Genomic DNA, 20,294 nt, shown 5'->3' with positions numbered 1-20,294 from the left:
CCATAGGGAAGGCATTGGGCAGGGAAAGGAAGGTGGACAGGGTAGGTACACAGGGAAGGCATCTCTGAGCCCTAGTGCTGCAGCCTGGGGAAGGCAGGTGGCAATGCACTTGCTGTGTGTGGAAAACTGAAGGTAAATTGGTGTAGCTGGAGAATAGTGAGGCAGAGAGGGGTGCAGAATGAGGTCAGAGCATGGGTCCAGGCAAGATTATGCAGGGCCCAGCAGGTCATGGCAGGTGGTTTGGTTTTCAGCTCTTACTTCACACTAGTGTAAAAGAAAACACATTCATCAAAATCTGTGTGTTTATATCATGAATTGATTTGAAACTAGAGTTTGCTAGTGTGACTCATGTACCATTGTGTGCTAATGCCACAGTGGAGCCAACTGTCAAACTGAGGAATGGTCACACATTAGCAACTTTTAGAAAACGTATAAGGGACTAATTCTAGACACAAACCAGCTGATACTCATACAGAATTAAAAAAAAAAAACAAGAGAAAAATAGAAATGAATTGTATTGGTTCTCAGTGCTTTGTTCTGACACAAAGATAACACACTTTAGTTTTTCAGGATCAAGGTTATATGCATCAGTCTATGGATTGGTATATGGAAACATGATTCCTGCAAAATGTGTTATGTGAGATGAGAATTTCAACTTAAGCAAGCACTGCACATCAATATCACTGAAAAAAGTATGCTAGCAGGTAATGCCAGGAGGTACTCTAACCAAGAAAGCCTGGTGAAGTTATCTCCTCAGAAGAGTAAGTCATTATGTCAACTACTCTAACAGAAGGGGCATTTTTTTGTTTTGTTTTTCAGTAAGTGTTTATTTTAATTCCAGTATAGTTAACATACAGTGTTATATTATTTTCAGGTATACAATACAGTGATTCAACAATTTTGTATATTACTCAGTGCTCATCAAGACAAGTGTGCTCTTCATCCCCATCATCTATTTCACCCATCCCCCACTCACTTCCCCTCTGGCAACCCTCAGTTTGTTCTCTGGAGTTAAGAGTCTGTTTCCTGGTTTGTGTCTCTCTCTTTTTTTTTCCCCCCACTGCTTATATTTTGTTTCTTAAATTCCACATAGGAGTGAAATCATTTGGTATTTTTCTTTCTCTGACTTATTTCACTTAGCATAATATTCTCTAGTCCATCCACACTGTTGCAAATAGCAAGATTTCATTCTTTTTATGGCTGAATAATATTCTACTATATATGGTATATAGTATATATATACTATATATACATACATACATATATATACATACATACATACATATATATATGTATGTATGTATATATAGTATATATATACCACATCTTCTTTATCCATTCATCTATCGATGGATACTTGGACTGCTTCCATAGTCTGGCTATTGTAAATACTGCTACAGCAAACATAAGGGTGTATATATCCTTTCAAATTAGCATTTTCCAATTCTTTGGGTAAATACATAGTCGTATGATTACTGAATCACAGAGTAGTTCTATTTTTAAATTTTTGAGGAACCTCCATACTGTTTTCCAGAGTGCCTGCACCAGTTTGCATTCTCACCAGCAGTACACAAGGGCTCTTTTTTCTCCACATCCTTGCCAACACTTGTTTTTTTGGTTTTTTTCCTTGTGTCTTTTTTATTTTAGCCATTCTGAGAGGTATGAGGTGATCTCATTGTGGTTTTGATTTGCATTTTCCTGAAGATGATGATGAGCATCTTTTCCAGAAAGGGCATTTTTAAATAAATCATTTTACTAGGAAAATTTTGTCCTATTAACTGCTATTTATGCCTATGTATAAATGTCTACATATAAGCTATTCTTCAAAAAGTTTGGGATAATTGGGGAAGGGAACCTAAATCTTGAATTAGTATTTCCTCCATGACTTTATTGCTATTTGGAAAGTCAATATAATAAGTAACACAAATATGCTGAGGTATCCTAAGAGGTCTCTTACAATATTAAACCAATAGGTATTAAGGAGGAGAAATTTAACCCACATGTCCTGATTAGCTGAGAATTAGCTAGTCATTTGTAAGAGCCATTTGATATCAAAATATCTTGTAAGATTTTTATAAACTTTGTTTCTTTAAAGCAAAAATATCTATTGTAAGGGTAAACAAAACTTGAAGGCACATCTACTTTAACAATCAAATAAAGAAAAAACAAAGCAGCAAACGCAAAAGCCATTCATTAGCATGATGAAAATATTTCACAACTGAACTTTCTCAAATTGTTCACAGCATTCCCAAAGGAGAAAATATAGTCATTTGAGAACTGTGCACACCAGCAATTCTCTAAGTTTTGATGCAGGTGTGGCTTTCTAGCCAATCGCATCTCATCCACTCATTTATAATTTGATGAGTAGGGCATGGAATGGAAACTTCCTGTTAAATGCCAACAGCTGCTATGATTGATCCATTCCCCACCCCCAAACAACCACAAAACTCCCTACAGACCTGGCTGTGATCTCAGACCGGCGCAATAAGAATAGGAAATTTCTGACGGAGCAGAATTAAATTTTCCCAAACAGCTATGTAGTAAAAATTAACTTGCTCTTTCCTTTAAACTAAATGAAACAAAGTAGAAAGTATTAACTTCACTAAGCATGGGATTTCATAGTAGATGGGCCTAACAGGTCTTTTGTGACCAGTTACAAATGGGAGGAACATCTTATAGTTTGGCCCTTAAGTGAATCTGGACAAAGAAACAAATACAGGGGTATAAAATATACAAGTCAGTTGAATCTTTTTTAAATATAAAGAACATAATTGCCAATGTTTCATGACTCAACCTTTAGAATCTAATAATCATATATGTTTTTGGTAAGGGATTAAATGTGAGACCTAACACTAACTGTCCCTATATTTTTTAAATAATGTATATAAAAAAGTTTTAAGGCCAAAAATTTTACTATACATGTTAAAAGTATTTGCAGTCCATTAAACATTTAAAAGTATCATTTAAAAATTATTTTAGGACAAATGCTAGGTCTGGGAGCTTGTCCACATCCCACTCTCCACACCCTGGTGGTCACCCTCTGAGTCAGTCCACTTTTGGGTCCTCCCTTTGCCTGCTACCATCATGATACCCTGGAAGATGCACAATTTTAATTCTCAGTTGTGCCCAGAATTCTTCCTTGGGCCCACGACGACCTCTGGCTTATTGACAGCTACGGGCAGCCCATGGAGACCTAACCCTTCTCTGTTTTAAGCTAGCCGTGTTGCCATTTCTACTCTCCTCTTGGCACAGGGCATTCTGCAAGTCTCCTGAAAGGATAGCAAATGAAAAACAGAGCACATGCGTTGGCTTCCCATTCAAACCACCTCCTCTCCGTGATGTTCAAATGGACATTGGCATTTGACTCCAAGACTTCCATCCCCTTCTCTCTGGCTTCTCCTCTCGTGCCCCAGGAAAGGCTTGCATAATAGTCCAGATTTTTCCCTGCTTTATTATCTATTCTGTGGTCAGTCTTTCAGGCTCTGACTCATTTGAAACATACAAACTTTTCCCATTTGTCACTAAAGTCTGGCTTTTGAAAATCAAAAGTACTTGTTTTAGCCTTTTAATTAAGAATGGATTCAACAACCTCTGTTGTGAAATATACAGTCAAGCAATGATTCCCTTGATCTTGGCAGCTCCCACCCCACTTCCACAAGGCAATGAATTCCACTGATCCATTGCATAGGTCTACTCTAAAAAGGGGATTGCCACATAAAACATTGGTTTGATGTTTCAAAAATGTGTCTCTGGTACCAACCACTAGAAATAGAATTGTTGAGTTGAAGGAAATGTGTTTTTTATCTATTCTTCATAAATTTGAAGGTGTTTTAACTCTAATCATTTCCATTGTAATCTTATCCACTATTCATTAAATACTTATAATACATGTTACTAAATTATCCTCCAGTAGCATATGATGAATACCCTTTTAAAACCCTAACACATGTTAATATAAAATATGGATACATGTTTTAATATTTGTCAAATTAATAAATAATATATATATCTCGTTGCTTTAATTGCTAAAGACTATGAACAAATTTGATAGATGATTTGGTAGTTACATTCATTCATTCATTTGATAAACATCTATAGGTTTCCATGTGTGTTAGGGGAAAAGATCCATGAGACATGATTCTATTACTCACATTCAAAAGGCTCACAGTTAAATGGGAGACAGCTTGTAAATAATTACTTCTGAGAATCAAAGCGAAGAATGACAGGAATGGGAGAAAGACATGAAATGTTTCTTAAAAGTTTATGAATCCCAACTGATACTTTAAAAGCTTTTTTTGTATTTGAGAGAGAGAGAGAGAACGAGGGAGAAAAGGAAATGCTTGCTTTATTACAAGTCAGCTAATAAATATAGAAGGAATGATAGAAATAGAAAGTCATCATTTTGCTAGCACTATAAAAATAATTTATTCAGTTAGGGTCATCCTCAGATGCTAGAATTAGTGGATGAAACCTTGTTAGGAGCAGTATACAGGCAAATGGAATTGAGAAACATTATCTTACTAGATTACAAAATTTAACAATAATAGGAAAAACTGACACCATGTGATTCAATAAGGCACATATAATATCATCTATGTAATATTCTTGCCAAAAATGTTTAACCTAAATTAATCATAAAGAGAGGCACCTGGGAGGCTTAGTCACTTAAGTGTCCAACTTCAGCTCAGGTCATGATCTCGTGGTTTGTGAGTTTGAGCCCCACATCAGGCTCGCTGTTGTCAGCAAAGAGCCTGTTTCAGATCCTCTGTCCCCCTCTTTCTAACCCTCCCCTACTTTTGCTCTTTCTTTCTCTCTCAAAAATAAGTAAACATTTAATCATAAAAAAAATTAAGTTTAGATAGAATCAAATCGACAGGCATTCTGAAAACAACTGTCCAGGATTCAAAAAAAAAAAAATCAAAAACATGTCAACACAAAAGATTCCTCTCTATCCATCCTCATCCCCCCTCACCAAAATTCCAGGAAATTGTTTGAAATTAAAGACAAAAAATATATATATATATAACATATATATATGTTATAACATATATAACATATAACAATATGTATATATATATACAAATATATAACAACCAAATACAACAAGTGATTGTTGATCAGATACTAAAACCAACCAACCAACCAATCAACAAAACTATAAATGAAATTATTACACAATGGGAGAGTATTTGAATAGGGACAAGCATATTAGATAATAGTGTCAATATTAAATTTTGTGATCTTGGTTGTAAAAGAAATGTCCTTCTCATTAGGAGATGTGTTGAAATATCTAGGAGTGAAACACAGTGCTGTTCACAAATAATTCTCAGATGATTGAGAGAGAGAGAGAGAGAGATGGGGGTGGAGGGACAGAGAAAGCAAATACGATGAAGCACTAACCATCCACAAATGTAGGGGAAGGGCATATGGCTATCCATTGTATCAGTTGGCAACCTTTCCATAGGTTTGAATTATTTTGAAATACATATTTGAGAACTTTTGTAATTATTGGAAAAAGAAAAATGAATAATTGCCACATATCATGAAAATTACATGAGAAAAGCATTGGGAAGCCTTTTCCCGTTTTCCCTCAATGCCTACTCTGTCTCTTCGTGACAGTACCCCATCCTGTGGCTTAAATACCCTCTGATGCTGATGACTGCCAAATTCATATCCCTAGTCTGTACACTTCTCCAAACTTTTCACTGCTGAATCCTCACTGCCATCTAGTAGATCCTCAATAAATGTTTCAAATGAGTGAATACATTTTTGCATGGAGAAGAGCAGGGCAATGTCATAGAGTAGAAGTTTTTTAATCTAAGTCTTTCAAAATGGGTAAATATTAGTAATAAGATCATTGGGAATGTGGCCTGGCACATCCTTGGCCCTCTCATTTTGCAATGTCTTTTGGTCTTAACAGTAAACTGGATAATCAGCACCAGCTGGGGCAGAAAAGAAGGGAAGCCGGTGAAATGAACATGTCCACTCTGTGTCACAGCAATGACAGAACTTCAGCTGATTGTTGTCTGTGATAAAGGAGACAAAGTATGGCCAGCTTGGGTTTTGCAGAAGTCACTGGAAAGCCACAGCTTTCTATGAAACTTCCCGATTCTTAAAAGTCTCCAAAACAAGGTAAAATACATTTTCTGGCTGAATTATGCAGTTTGAGGTCCTAGATCCAGAACATGATATAGTAGTAAGAGGTCAGAACTGAGGCCATAGGAAAGAGTCATATCTTGGAGAGTCCTGTGCAAGATATGTTAAGGAGATATAATCAAGTTTTAGTGGAAGATTAACTGTGTCTTATAAGAGCCAAAGAAGAAATAATCACTGGTCAAATAACAATAAGGGAGACAGGTCCTAAGTAACAGGTAAAGAAATGTAACATCAACAGCAAGAGAGAAAGAGAACAAGAGAGACTCCCCTTTAAAAACAAGCACAGGGAATTTTTAGCTTTCCAGAATCCTCTGCACTGAATGTGCCTGGGAATGTGCTCAAGCCTGGCAGGAGGGGCACTAGTGGTGGAGATTGGACAGTGGGATGTATCCAAGTGGAGCTGCAGCAAAACTGTCTTGCTGACACTTACTGAGTTCTCACAATTTGTTCTAAGAGGGCCTTCCTCTTAGAACAGAGGAAAGCCAGAAAGCAGAAGTCACAGATGTTAGAGACCAGTCCTGATAGCACATTCTCAACTCTGCTATAACTCTAACTCAGTTACCCATTTCATCCTTCTTTGCATCTTTTTCTTCCTAAGAAACATAAGAATTTTGCTAACTTGAGGAAACACTGATAGCACCCATAATTTGTATCCTTTGGTTTTCTCCATGTTTTGGTCTCCATATTTGCAGTTGTTCCACAACTGTTTCCTTGGCATACTCTGGGCCAGGGAGTGCTAGAGGTAAAGTGAAGAACAAAGGAGACAAAAACAAAAGCTTGTGCCCTGGCTCATGCTTACCCTCGTGGAGCTTAGATTCCACTGAAAGATACAGACAATATAACAAATAAGTGAATGATATTTTGGAAAGTGGTAAGTACTATGAAGAGAAATCCAGCAGAGGTGAGTGAGAACATGTGCTGGGATTAGGGAACATACTCCCCAGTACTCCCAGGCTGCACGATCTAGTGGGGGCTGCCTCCTAGTTATTTGACAAGTCCAAGGGTATAAGTTAAATTTCCATAAATCTATCCCATTATTCATTCTTTCTAGAATTTGAAAGCCAATATCAATTTTTCTCAGAATGAGAAATAACTAATTTTTGCAAGTGTTTAACATGCAATATTTCAACTTTTTCATATTCTCTTGCATCTCTGTTCAGTAATCACTAGTCAACTGTTTTTCAGTGATATCTACTATGAGCATATTGAACACATGACCTGACCTAAGTCTGTGAAAACAGAGATGCAAAATTAAAGTGGAAGCTACAGGGAGTTCCTATGCCAAAGAGCACAGTACCTGGTCATGGTGCTTGGTATAAAGAACTGGGTGGTTAGGGATGGATAGGATGGATGGATCCTATGGATAGGATTTTGAAACCCAGGGGCCTTTTGCCTGATGGATGGATAGGATTTTGAAACCCAGGGGCCTTTTGCCTGATCTCATTCTGACTCTTAACAAGCAAAGCTTTTGTTAAGGTTGCTAAGTAGTAACAAAACAGCTTGATGTGTACTTGATGCTCTCTCCTTTTCCAATGGCTATGTGGTGGACATGGTGAGAAATGGAAATAGGCATAAAAATGAGATGTAAAGAATAAAAGGAACAGTCTAGAAATCCCATGAAATCATCATAGCCATCTCTGGGAGAACTTGGCAAAGCACCAGTTTAGGGTCACCTTGACACATAGTGGTCCAATGGTTTTTCCATTCTTTCCCCTTTTCTTCCTGAGTAACTGGAGAAAAAAAAATCTTTGTGATTTGCAACTGAAAATCTTTGTGATTTGCAACTGATAACCTTAGTCAAGGTCATCCAAAGCAATTGTCTGTGCCGCCCCCCTCCAATAAAGACTTTTCTTCTGTTATATTTTAATTGGTTATATGACTGTTAGTAAAATTTTCTTAAATATCAATTTATTCCTTATTTTCCTTACCTTGAAATAATCAAACCCTTTATCTAGGAATGACTTGATAAAAGCACCTAGTTTAAAATCAGCAACTTTTACAAAAATATCCTATTTCCTATCCTACCCTTTATTTGCATTATATTATGTAATTAAGACTGCTGCAGAATGAAGACTCTTCACTTTCACCTACATTATTTTTGTTAATCCGTACAAATAACTGGTGTGGGATAGATTCTGTTCATGACTAAGATTCAGAAAGGTTAACTAATTAGATTAAGATCACACTGCTAGTATTATCTGATTTTAAAACTCATCTCACCATTAGTCACTGAAAGGCTTAACCTGGAATGAAAAGCTACAGTCTCCCATTACTCTTTTTTTTTTTTTGTCTTCTCTCATATTCTTTCTCTTACGATATCGATTTTATCATGTTCACTCCCTATACTCTTATTCTTAGAAGATTGCTACAATTCCTAATGGACCTCCATGATTTTAGATTCTCTCTCCTCCTTTCTAACACACAGACTAATGTTACTAAAATATTTCTTTCATCTTATCACCCTCTTCAAAAATATACAGTATGTAAGAACAAATCCAACCACTTCACTTAGTTTAAGAACCTCCAAAGTCTGAGCCCATTTTACATAGTGCACTGTTTGGGAATAACTTTCTTTCACTACCAAACCATGCTCATTTTTCAGGTACATCTTTAATCGTATTTATTCCATAAAGCTTTATTCCTATTCTCTGTCAAGAGCTATTAAAGTCCCAAGACATTACCCTACTTGCAAGCTTACAAATTAGCCTGCTATAATTTCATAGATGCTGGCAGAGGACATGAGACTCAGGGTTCAGAGATAAAGGACTGTATTACTCATGACAAAGCCAAGAATCCTGAGTATCATTATAGTTGCATTAAATTTTCTTCTTCCCAAGTTCCACGGAGAAAGAAATTGGTGCCTAAACATACAGTGGATTGTATTACATGAGAGAAATCCTGTGTTTAGGGACCCAAATCTTTTTTTGCTTTTCAATAATGGCTGTAAGCAAGTGTGTTCTTTGCCTCTAGGAAGACCCTATCTTTATCTTCCAAGTCTGTTCACTATAAAAAAATTTTTGAAAAGATAATTTAGAACTAAGGCAGTCAGTGCCTCTGCTTGCGAGACAGGCAGAAACTTCACAGATCCTTAGAGAATCTTCTTCCAATACTCTGTAGTCCAAGCTAGTACTAAGTGCTTGTATTACATGATTTAATACTACTCTATCCCCCTGCATTGTTTTCAAATCATTTCCTACATGTGCCACATCTCCCCTCAAAAGATTATTAGCCTCATGGGAAGGCTACATCTTATATTATTTCTATTTCCTAACACTGAACTGAGTATTATGTTCACAGTTGTTTTTGCAGGAAATTGTTCAATGATGATAATCACTCAAGTATATCATGAAGAATTATCTAGCTCGGCACTTTCTCCTGAAGTGTATTACCAGAGAAATCCAAAATCTCTGCTAATGAAACAAGCAAAGCTTCTTAATAAAGAATATTCATTAAAAAATACGATTTTGCATTCAAATGCATTTTGTCTTATGTATGTTGAGAAAGAATATGTTTTCTTAGGTAAACCAACAATATGGTCTTCTGTGTTCTGGTTCATTAGCCTCTCCCTGATTCTTACGTAAGCCACCAGTTGCTATTATTTGGTTTCAAAAGCATGAAATAGCTTGTATCAGTTAGTATTGTGTTGGGTTCTCTACACAACACCTCTGACAACCAAGGTCTGATTGTCTGGGACTTGACGATTCTGACCCAAGTGAAGGGAAAGGTGTGGAATGTTTACATGATCGGACAAAAATTATTGCCAGGGAAATATAACAGCATTAATTATATATAAGTCAATGTATGATTTTTTGAGGAAAAGAAGGGGAATATATTTGGGGAAAAAATCTACAGAACAAGAAGATTGCAGTGAGTTATTCTTAGACAACACCAACTAAAATCTTCATTTATTCATTACTTTCAAAATAATTTATTAATCACTGGCTATGTCTCAAGCTGTACAAGATATTGGAAAGAGAAAAAAATTGTTTCTTCCCCTAGAGTTCACATACTAAGGGGAAAATAAAAATTTATATATAAGAAATCATTACAATATTTGTGGTAAGACCTACATTAGAGATGTCAGAAAAAAGTTTCAGATCTCAGTCCAGAAGGAGATAATTCTAGCCAGGGTTCTGGGCAGGCTTCTCTGAAAAGTAGAGTGAGAAATTTGAATTTGTTTGATAAAACTTGGATGTGTTTGGATTTTTTTAATTTACTAAGAAGCCAACGTAAATGATAAATATAGACTACCACAGTCAAATGGAGCAATATACAATACATTCGAGCGAACTGCAAAAGTTAAGAACTGAAGAGAGGAGGTCCTGTGACAAAGTATAATGAAGTAGGAAGAGCATCTGTGCTGTGCTGGGAAAGAGACGTGATGGTGAGAACCATAGGTAAAGGGGGTAGCTGGCCTTACTACCCAATCGTGTAAGGTCCAACAAGAAAAAAAAAGAATTGAGAAAGTGGAGATCTTGATACCAATTATGTCCCAATAATTTGGGAAACAATGTGCATCTCACTATATTAAAATCCCCATAATCTTCCTGCCAATTGGGCCAAGAGACCTTAAGCCCTTTCACACGTCAAGAGTATGGTGGGAAAAACCTGCGCTGTGATGGAGTCACTCATTCTTTTCTCATACTCAGTATGGGGGGCGGGAGGAGAAAGGGTGAGCCCTGGACACCAGCAGTAAAGGCGCATGTGGTGGGGGTGTATTGTAAAGCATTTTTTTAAAATAATAACACTGATGAAAAATTAGTCCACTTTTCATTATCACCTCAAATGGACAATTCTTAACAGTATCCGTGATAAAACACTTCTCCCTCAAATCTGTTGTTTGTTTAAGTTCCAAACAATTAGTGTGGCTGCCATTGACTTTCAATGATATATGTGAAAGCTTTATTTTTTTAAGTTTATTTATATATTTTGAGAGAGAGAGTGAAAGAGTGTGATTGGGGGGGAGGGACAGAGAGAGAGGGGGAGAGAGAGAATACTAAGCAGGCTCTGTGCTGTCAGCACAGAGCCCAACATGGGGCTTGAACTCATGAATGGCAAGACCATGACCTGAGCTGAAATCAAGAGCTGGACGCTTAAGACTGAGCCGACCAGACACCCCTATGTGAAAGCTTTAAATGAGCATATTTTTGTCACTTAGCTTTTCATAAGCATTATTTCCTACGTGGAAGTTGGCCTAGAGAGTTCCCAGTTTTTGAGCTATCCTTTAACATACACAGACTCAGTTATACATGCAAGCTCAACTTACATGCAAAAGTTCTAAACAGGTTGAAATGCTTTGACCTCACTTTGGGCATAATTTGTCTCCGCAACCCCTAGGGTGCTACATAGTCCTCTAACCAAACAGTAAATATGAAATAAATAGCGATGATTATATAAATTTTTCTTTTCTGAGAGATCTTTTTCAGTCATAAAGTTATAATGAGGTTAATCAGATGCAAAGAAATGTTTACAAAGAGCTGACATTCACTTTGAACAATGAACAATAAAAACATCAAGCTTTACAATCACTCCTTGATTGGTCCGCAGAAATTATGAAATAAGCCGTTAACTATTTCATAGAAAAAAGAATCCAATTTTAAAGAAGAGTGGCAGGACAAATGACAAAAGATGCTAGCATTTCATTATCAGAAGAAATCAAAGGGCCATGTTTGAATGTTTCAATTATTTTTACCAAGACCTGCACACTCATTCTGAAAATGGATCAAACAATGCCAGCCATTTTCTCTGACTTTTGTAGAGGAAAAACTCTGGGAGCTTTTACCAAGAGTGACAGAAGAATTTTTTTTATCAGTTTTGTGATGAAAATGTTTTAGTGGATGTTTGCAATTATAGAGACATTTGAAAACTATTTGAATCAATATTAAAGAAATAAAAATATGGGTAGTAATGCAATTTCTGGAATTTATGATGAATTTTTGTGCGATAATTGTGAATTTTTTCTGGGATTCTTGTGAATCTCTGCCGAACATATTTTTTAAGACTTTTCATACACCCCCCCAACACACACAGAGGAATATTTTTCAGCCATGAGAAAGAAGGAAATCCTACCATTTGCAACAACATGGATGGAACTTAAAAGCAATATGTGAAGTGTAATAAGCCAGACAGAGAAAGACGTATACTGCATCGTATCACTTACATGTGGAATTAAAAGAAAAAAAGTTAAACTCATAGAATCAGAAGACAGAAAAGTGGTTGCCAAGGGCTGGGGGTGGTTAAGGAAATAGGGAGAAGTTGGTAAAAGGGTATATAAACTTCCAGCTGTAAGATGACTAAGTTCTGAAGACCTGATGTAAAACATAATGGCAATAAGGGCACCTGGCTGGCTCAGTCGGGAGAGCAGGTGACTCTGGATCTCAGGGTGGTGAATTTGAGCCTCATGTTGGGTGTAAAGATTACTTTAAAAAAACCGAAAACATGATAGCTACACAGGGTTACATACCTGTACTGGGGGACTATTACTTAAAGGTTTTGAGTATTAAATGACAAAAGGTCAAAGGAAAAAAAAACATGATTGACAACACTGTATTATATAATTGAAATTTGCTGAGAGTAAAACATTAATGTTCTCACCAAACAAAGACAAAAACAAAAAGAAAGAAAAAAGAAAGAAAGGAAGAAAGATAAATATGTGAGATGATGGATGTATTATTGAGATGGTGCAAATCCTTTCACGATGTATTTGTACATCAAATCACCCTGATGTGGACTTTAAATATTTTACAATGTTATTTGTCAATTACACCACGAAAATTTGGGGGAAAAAAGAGAATATGAGGCACATTTCTATCTACTTGCGAACTTCTCTAGTAAAGAGCTGAAGCAGGTGCACACCAGGAAACATGGGCCAAGGAAGCAAACCCCAGCACTTTCCATGTGTGGGTATCTTCAGACAACTTTCTTAGAACTTATAGACTCAAACATGAGAGTGATTAGGTGACCTCCTAAGAGAGTTTCAGTGAAAATTGAGTATTGAAATTTGAAAAAAATCTAATGTTCATTTTTGAGAGAGCGACAGAGACAGAGTGTGAGCAGGGGCGGGGCAGAGAGAGAGGGAGACACAGAATCCGAAGCAGACTCCAGGCTCTGAGCTGTTAGCACAGAGCCTGACCCAGGGCTCGAACTCCCCAACTGTGAAATCATGACCTGAGCCGAGGTTGAAAGCTTACCCGACTGAGCCATCCAGGCACCCTGAGTATTAAAATGTTTTAAACACCTGAAACTCTCTTTGTAAAAATTCCCACATGTAGACATTCCATAAATAAAAGATATTAGGATACTCCCTTGAATAACTCAAGCCATTATGATGATATAACTCGAGTTATATTTCATGCTGATTTTAGGTACTTTCTAATCATAGAGGGGAATTCAGAAATCTTTTGCATCAGCAAGAATGCCTAAGTAAATCATTCATGTGAATTAACATGTCAGCAGAGAAACAGACTCCTGATATAATAGATTAAAGGGACAAGGAGGGAGAACAAAATCTTGGATGCTCAGTTCCATTTAATCCCCAGTGAAAGCAATCTAGAAAGAAATCTAGAAAGCTCTGTATGCCACACTTCACATCAAAACTTAAAACGTCCATGGACATGTACCTGTGTTATCTATGTCTAGCCACTCTGAGCAGCCTTTGAGGATTAGTGTTAACTCAAAACACAGCTGAATGCAGTTTTCAAGATGTACTTTCAAAATTCACCTTTCACACGGAAAGAAGAAACATGACCAAATAACAATTGTCCATGGCACTATATAAGAGCTATTTTCTGTCATTAGTTACATTCAGCCTTGATTTGACATCTTAATTCTGTCAGTACATTCTATGACTCAGGCACCCACATTCTGCTTGAGAAAATACAGTTAAATATTGGCAACCAAACTCATTTGACTTTTTCATCCTTGTCACTTCTGGACCGGACCTAATGCAAGAGTCTGGGTTGCAGTTCCCATTACTGCTACTACCACTACTGGGAATAATGATAACAGTAATGTGTGCCACAACTTTCAATAGTTGTTAAAGTATTTATGTAAATAGCCTCCTCCCCTAAGTTCTCTAAAATAGAGCTGAGAGCGACATATAAGATACTCAAATCTGGAGATATACATGTTTAACACTCATGCCATTTGTCTTTCCCCACCAAATGGCAGACATTACTAATCACTCTTTCCCACTAAGCATAGACACCCCTCAGGGTCTTTCTCAACTTTCAGTGGATGTGTAGGCAGCCACTACCCACCTATCATCGTTGGCATTACAAGAAAGAGAATATTTGCTATCCTTGATACAGCACAACCCATCCTTTCACAGACGAAGAAATGCTCACAAAATGCATGACAAATTAGTGGCAGACTGCATATAACATTCTGTGTCAGCTCCCCAGCTCTCAGCCCAGTGCTCTTTCCACTGCCCCATGTACTTTACCAGAATATAACACCCAAATGACTAAGCAGATTCTGGTTTCAAAATTAAAATCCTCACAATGACTTTTAAATTTCATTATTCAGAAAGCTGTTCTAATAAAGAGACTTTGGTCCAATATATTTACTACCTCATCTGGCCACCATTCTTTACACAGCAAGTATAATCAGTTATCCCTGGGGGGCAGAGGGTGATTTCAGCAGGTGCCGAAATACATGCATTTATGAAGACTGCTAGCATGTTCACATCCTACAAAAATGCACACAATCAATCTCAAAACATCACCAACTCTTCAAATAGAAGGATTCCAGCTACATGTGAGGGGTAACTGATCACAGTCAGCTAAGACTAATAAACATGAAAAAGAAGAGCCAAAGAGAAAGACAGATGCCGATGAGTACTTCTTACCATTTAAGACAACTTATAATTCTAACCATTCTGCTAAAAACAGACAACGGACTGATTGCTATTGTTTTACTGATTAACTATTCTCTCTGCTTTTTCCCAAAAGGCACCCTGGCAAACTTTGCTTAGTAAATATTGACACCTGTAAACCAAGCTGGCTAATGCCGTTGGCTCTCCAGCTATCTTCCCATCTGTTGCCTGAGAATTTTAAGCAACGCATTTTGGGACTCTTGCTCTCTTTCCATTGTAAACTGTAAAAAATGCTACCCAGAAGCTAATCCGAAAGCCACATGGCCCTAGAGGGGCCTGTGGTAAGTAAAGGGAAATGTAGTCTAATATGTAAAATACGTATCCCACTGGCCTCCTCGGCCACCCCGTCTTTAGTTAATAGCATGCCGGGGTAATCTGCTTAGTTACCAAGTGGAGCTTTTTTCCCTCTTCCCCATGAGATCACCCAGACCACGATCAAAGCCCAAACACACTCTCTGCCAGCTCTATTGTTCCCCAGAGTGGGATTAATGACTAATTATGTCAGGTCACTCATCCAGATGGCCTCTCAGATGTTCCTTTGTCATTGTCTGACCTTCCATATGCCCCTTTGACCTTGAGGTTTATTTCCATGGAAACATGAAGCCTCAGTTTCCTTGCTGAGATTGCCAAGAATTGGCCAAAAGGAGGGATATGGGATAATCTACCCACACTTTGTATTCTGCTTCCATCTCATGCCTTGTTAAATCCAATGAATAGATAAAAAATGCTATCTGGTCCCAGCTGAGTGATGACCATGGTCATGATTCTATGTTACATGCTATGTTTTTTAAATTAGCAGCCAGCTTTGTACATGGAAACGTGCATTCAATTTGAAGAACATCAATCGCCATAATGTGATCTTTTTATCTCATTAATGTTAAGCAAGGGTAATAGAATGGAATTACACAATATCACTGTGAAAGGAATACAATTCAGAGAATTATAGATATCCCCCATTAAAGCCCTAGAGATGTTTGGATAAGTCAACTTGTTCAGTTTCATAAATTAAAGATTCTTTACTTACTACCTTTTCTGGGGTTTAAATTCTAGCCTCGGATGTTGATCTTAATCTGAAGAAGGATTTTAAAGTGGTTAGAAAATGGAGAATTTCCTCAAAACTACCAAATAAGTAAATAAAAATAGGAGACTGACTCATGCACTCAATTAAATAAAAAAGGTTGAATATGTATTTGCATGGGATGAAATGTATTTCCCTTTATATTATAAAGAAGACTAAAGAATAATTCATATATCTAAAATGTGGAGGCTAATTCACTTCTCCCGAGTTCATGCAAGAATGAAGTGTCTCTCTGCTCTATACAGAAATTCACACAAGCACAGAAGTCTCACGGAGAATGCAAGCAGAGTGGAAAGTAGACTCATGTGCCCAACTCTTCCTGGCAGGGTGGCAATTTATGAACCTTCCCACCAATGATCAAGAATCTGCAGAACAACCTGAGAGTTACCAGTTTATTTAAGAAGGAAATTAGAGCTAGGTGAACAAAGGATTTTATTCCTTGTATTGTTCTTGATGGGCCATTTTGCCTTCTGAATCCGGGGGAAAAAAACAAAAACAAAAACCAAAACCTTGGGTCAAAAGGAAAAACGCATCCTGGTTAATGACAGCCAATCCCCTTCACTCCCCACCGCCAGGACCCCAATGCCCTTTGGAGGCAGTGATGGTCCCTTGCTCACTGCTCACCACAGTATCACCCAGATGTCTGTGTCCAGCACAGTGCCTGGCATCATCTAGGTTTCTAGAACATCACTAAATTAATGAATGTGAAATGAATGTTAGTGCTAGCTAATGTGTGCCAGAAAACTTGAACTTTCTCTTTGTTTTCTTCCAACGGTACAGTCAGGAACTGCTTCTTTAAGGAAGCATTGTGGGCAAATTCAGCCTCAAGGAACACAATTCAATGTAAAACAGAGAAATCCTTTCCTTCCATGCAAAGAGAGGCAATTTATATTTAAAGGATGACAACAACACAGTAGATTTCCACAAAGCATAAAAAGGCATGACAGGTTCCTAATCACTTGAGAATGTGGCCAGAAAAGTCTTACCACATTTCAGCCAGCGTCCCAGTCCTTTTGCAATGGTTCCATGCCACGTAAGATGCTCATTCCATCTCCCGAGTTTGCCATCACCCCTCCCAGACAAAGATCCTTTCCCTCCTCAGATGGCATTGCTCGGAGACGGAGAGACTGACTACCCACACTGCAGACACAGAGAGTTGGCAAGACTGACATTTTTCCTACGAATATAGCTACTTAATTTCTAAAATTTCCAAGTGCTTTGTCATACATAAAACTCACAGGCATAGAATCATCTTAATTAACACCATGGCTGAAATGTTGACATTGTATCTCAGTAGAAGTATAATTTGAACGAAAGTTCAAATCTTCCATTAATGAGGCTCATCACGACAGCATGGGACACTTTTCTAAGTCCCAGCTTCCTCACCTGGAAATCACACTATTGTACCCAGTAAGTCCTTGCAATAACTATGAGTGGAAATAATTCTCCCAGCAGGAGGGACTTAGAATTCTCATGTACTAGAAGTGCAATTCTCATGGTTGCCTGAAAGATTCACAAGAGTCAGCTAGTAAATCAGAATATCACATCAAGGGGGAAATTACAGTATCAAAGAATAGGGAACTGAAAATCAGTGTCATCCAAGTGCTACTAGTCTGATTTTTACGGTCCTTATAAATTGCCTTGTGAGTAGATTTATATCAATGAAAAAATATTTGTTAAGTGTCTGCAGTGTGTCAGTCCTGGCTTAGTTTCTGTAAATACAATGAAGATGGAGTCAAATCACTCTTATCCTAGTAAGGAGACTGAGGAGTTAAGTCAGAGTGCCTTGGGAAAGCCTAGGACAACTTCCTGGAGGAGGTGACATCTTCGTTAAGCTCTGAATAAGAGCAAAACAGAAAACAGAAGAAGAGTGAGGAAAAGTAACCTGATAGAAGGAGCAATCTATGCCAAATCTTATGTGGGAAAATGGATGGGCCAAATTCAGAGATTTGCAGTAGTTCAGCATGACTGAGAGGTGGTATGAAGGTGAGGTTGGACAGGTGACCAGGAGCCCCATCATCAAAGGCCTTGTGTTCCATGTTAGGTAATCTGCAGCCCCAAGGGATCTGAGCAGGAAATGCCAGGAGACTCAGGGAACTCTGTTGTCAGGCGGCAGGTCCTCAGACTCCTGGCTGGAATTCAAGGATAGGATTCCAGTCCACAGAGAGAAATAACCCAGGCAAGTCACGACCCTCATCCTAGTAGGTCCTAGTCTATTAGACAATCCAGGCATGACTTGGGCACTGGCTATAAGAGGGCAGAGATTATCTTGTGGGGACTGATTTTAGGGATAAGAAAGAAATCCAGAACCCTTCTGTTTCTCCCAGACAAGCATTGGAGGTAACTTGGAGCAGAGTTTCAGAATGCTGCACTAGTGTTTCTTAACTCTCTTTTCTAGAGAGAGGAGTTGGCAGGCAGGAGCAGGGGGTGAGTGGTCGGAGAGAACATGTTGAGCCTTTAAAAGTGAAGGGTCTGGGCTGCAGAAAGAAGAGGGAAACAGAGGCAGGAACTCAGTAGGTCTTTCCTTTGCAGCAGTGAGAGGCACTGGATCTGGAGCTGATTAGCTCTATGACTTCGAGAAAATGTTCTTCTTAGCCTCTCTGAGCGGCCATTACCCTGTTTATAAAATGAGGACAGCAATGCTTTCCATGCTGGATTGTTGTGTGAATTAGAAAATAGAAGCAAAGTATCTGACATCGAGAAGGCAATTCATGATGGCAGTAAATAAATAGTAGCTTTTATTTTTTATTTTTTTTAAGTTTACTTATTTATTTTGAGTGGGGAGGGGGGAGGGCAAAGAGAGAAGGAGAGAGAAAGAATCCCAAGCAGACCCTGCACTGCCAGCATGGAGACTGACATGGAGCTTGAAATTATGGTTCGTGAGGTCATGACCTGAGCCAAAATCAAGAGTCACACGCTTAGCCCACTGAGCCACCAGAGTCCCCAGTAGTAACTTTTATTAAGGGGGTATACTGATAGTTACCATGCGGGAGATGTGCATTAACCACAGCAGGGAATAACTAATAATTATCTTTACACTAACTTTATCTGGCTCTCTTTCATAGCATTTTCTTTCCACTTTACATTTGTCCTTATGCAAATTTTATGATAATTCAGTTATCAGTATGTATTATATTATGATTTATCAATGTTTATATTCCCTAGAATGGATATTACAGCTTTACATGGGGTAGGTACCTAGGAAATAATTGTTGAATGACTAAATAACCCCTTTGGGGATAAAACATGAATCACAGGGCCGTTTCTAAAAGTTGCTGATGTTATTGGTAAGTTCCACCCATTCAACACATATTTATTGAGTACCAATTTGTACCAGGCCATCCCATCCACCAATCGCTACCTAATTCTTTTACCAAAGCAGTCAGGATCTGTTTTTATTTTGTTTTGCTTTCCATTAATGTTATGGTTCCAAGGAAAGATCAGTTTGTGGATTTTGTCAATGTGCAGTTGTTAGACAAAGCAATGAAAGCATCCCTAATCTTGGCTGTTCAAAAGGAAAGAAAGGATGAAACAAGATCTTCCCTGGGTGCTATCATATGAACCCCAATGGCATGAGAAACCGGGGATGGAGATAACCCACTGCAATGCATAGTCAGTGAACCCCTCTTAATGCACAAATCATTGACTCTGTGTCAGAACTATTATCTTTGCTTTAGATTCTTTAAATTTGCTCTATTAGAAGCTCAGAACACAGCACAGAATAATTGTTTAATGAACTGACTTTCCAAAAGGTCAGTACAAGGACAATAGGCCCTGTAAGACACATTTAGAGGTATACATTGCATTCCATTTGTAAATGGAGATGCCTTTCTTGGGCGAGAAAGATATTTTTAAGATATAATCAAATGCTGTAAAAATATTTTCATTAGTAACATAAAAATTATATAGGTAAATACCAACTAATAACAAATTTACTGAGTTAAAAAACAATACAGTGTATCCAAGACAATTTTATGTTTGATATAGTAGGCAAAATATGAAAAGGAAATAGAATTACATATTGCCAAGGCATTACTTTTATTAGTCTATTTTCCTACCTTCGACAGCAGGGTAATTTTCAACTCTCCTTGGCTATTCAGACTCTTATTTGGTACTTTATTTGATCGACTGTCTAATCTAAATAAACAGATTAACTTGTATTTGAGAAAAGAGGAGATGGAGAGA

At 37.7% G+C, this 20,294-nt stretch overlaps 1 long non-coding RNA gene across 1 annotated transcript; it reads left to right on the top strand.

Moving 5' to 3' along the window:
• Positions 1–398: 398 nt before the first annotated feature.
• LOC128315421 (uncharacterized) lies at positions 399–7,236 on the top strand. Its single transcript, XR_008298166.1, has 3 exons — positions 399–761; positions 5,921–6,132; positions 6,849–7,236. It is a non-coding gene; the product is annotated as an uncharacterized LOC128315421 (long non-coding RNA).
• Positions 7,237–20,294: the final 13,058 nt, after the last annotated feature.

This window comes from Acinonyx jubatus, chromosome B2 (genome assembly GCF_027475565.1).
Source record: "Acinonyx jubatus isolate Ajub_Pintada_27869175 chromosome B2, VMU_Ajub_asm_v1.0, whole genome shotgun sequence".
NCBI classification, from domain to species: Eukaryota; Metazoa; Chordata; class Mammalia; order Carnivora; family Felidae; genus Acinonyx; species Acinonyx jubatus.
Note: the sequence above shows the minus strand (reverse complement) of the source record. Positions and strands in the feature narration are given on the sequence as shown.